The following is a 1,780-nucleotide window of genomic DNA, read 5'->3' as shown; positions in this document are numbered from 1 at the left end:
AAAAACAAACTCTAGTTAATTTGCCCACATCTTTGGTTGTACCTGATTAATTGTTTTATTATATTTCAAAAAAACTAATTATTTTATTTCGAAAAAACTAAACTTCTTCAATAAAACTAAAATTGATATGCTATGATGCACAAATACATTTCTTAATAATCAAAATAAGATAAATGCATTCAGGTAGAACCCTTAACCAACAACAATTAACTGAAAAAAAATAAAAATAAAGACAACATTAAATATTTTTTTCTGAAATGAAGAAAATAAAACTCATAAATTCAGACAACTGAAAACTACAGTAAAAATATGCTTCTTTTAATTAAAGATTATTGTTAATGTATGAAGCATAAACACTGGTAGTAGAGGTGGTAGAGGAGGTGATGGAAGGCATGTGATTGGTGATGGCAAGATCACCAGTTGGTTGTTGGTGATAGTTGTAGTGGTTTCCATCTATCAAAGGAATTCTAGCATGTCCTCCATCATAACCCACATTTTGTGCCAACATCATATCATTAAATGAGTTTTCTTGATTCAGATACTGATTGGAATTCAGATCTATATTCAAATTCATGTTATGATTTAAATGAAAATTCAAATCATGATTCCAAGTCATGTTATTGTAGACTCCTTGAATATGACCATAAAAATCATGCGAAGTATGATATTGAACCGGTTCTTGCAGATTTTGATTCATATTCATATTTTGGTATGGAATATGAGCACAAAACTCTCTAGCAGCACTTACCGCGGCTGTATTCACACCAACAGCAAAATCTGCAACAGCAGAAGGATCTATATCCGCAACTCCAATAGGAAGAGGAGATAAAGAAGAAGACTCACCATTTTCTAAATGAATTTGCATCCTTTGAGTAAGCTGATTGATATATTGATCAATATAGCGATGCAAATCGTGAAGGTCACTTGCACCATAATGATACTCCGACATCTTTCCTTCAAGACAATCAAACATAAATCGTTTAACTTGTAACTCCCGATTCTCAACAGCCAGCTTGTCTACTTGCTCTTTGATTTTGGTAATCTGCTCCCGCAAATACGTTTCTTGATCCATCATCTTTTTGTTTCTTGTTTCCATCGGCATCTCCATAAACTTCATTGCCACCTCTTGTGCACCTTCCTTTGACGGCCAAACCTCTGGTACCGACATATACGGACTGTAGATGACCCCACAAGCTTGGACACCACAAAGAGTTGTCAACTCGTGAAGTTTCTTCGTTATCCCTTTCTTCCTCTTCATGAATGTTTTTTTTCTTGATCTCTCATTGGCTATCAAAGATAATTTCAATTTCCTCATTATCTTTTTTCTTTTATTTTGTATGGTTTGTCTAGTTTGTTGGCACAAAGACTGTTTATATAGCAACGAAAGGGTTTCCCTATTCATTAGGTTTCTTATCACTAAGTCCAAATTAGAGGCAATAAATCTTTTATCAATTTACTATGTGTTTATCTATATATAGATCCTTATATTTCTGTGTGTAGTTGGTGCATTATTATTAGCTTATTACTTAATATAATATAATATATATATATATATACATATAAGTTATTTTTATTATTAAAACTAATTTTATCTAGCTTAATTTGTTCGTAGATTGTTAAATTTGGAAGAATTTTGTCCAAAAAAAAGAAAGAACATATCTAGAACGTGCGGTTAGTAATATAAGAATACTTTTGTGAATAAAATTTGAAATATAGAAAAAAATATATTAGATATAATACCTTTAGAGGCGTTATGCCAGCTATTTTTTATCTAAAAATA

At 31.2% G+C, this 1,780-nt stretch overlaps 1 pseudogene across 1 annotated transcript; it reads right to left on the bottom strand.

The window, feature by feature from the left end:
- Window positions 1-297: 297 nt before the first annotated feature.
- Window positions 298-1,378, bottom strand: LOC147919239 (agamous-like MADS-box protein AGL90 pseudogene; annotated as a pseudogene). The gene has a single exon (XR_015594118.1). The product of XR_015594118.1 is annotated as an agamous-like MADS-box protein AGL90 pseudogene (transcript).
- Between the last annotated feature and the right edge of the window lie 402 nt (window positions 1,379-1,780).

This window comes from Camelina sativa, chromosome 20 (genome assembly GCF_030686135.1).
Source record: "Camelina sativa cultivar CO46 ecotype springtype chromosome 20, ASM3068613v1".
Lineage (NCBI taxonomy): Eukaryota > Viridiplantae > Streptophyta > Magnoliopsida > Brassicales > Brassicaceae > Camelina > Camelina sativa.
The sequence above is the reverse complement of the archived record's forward strand: the minus strand, read 5'-3'. Positions and strand labels throughout refer to the sequence as shown.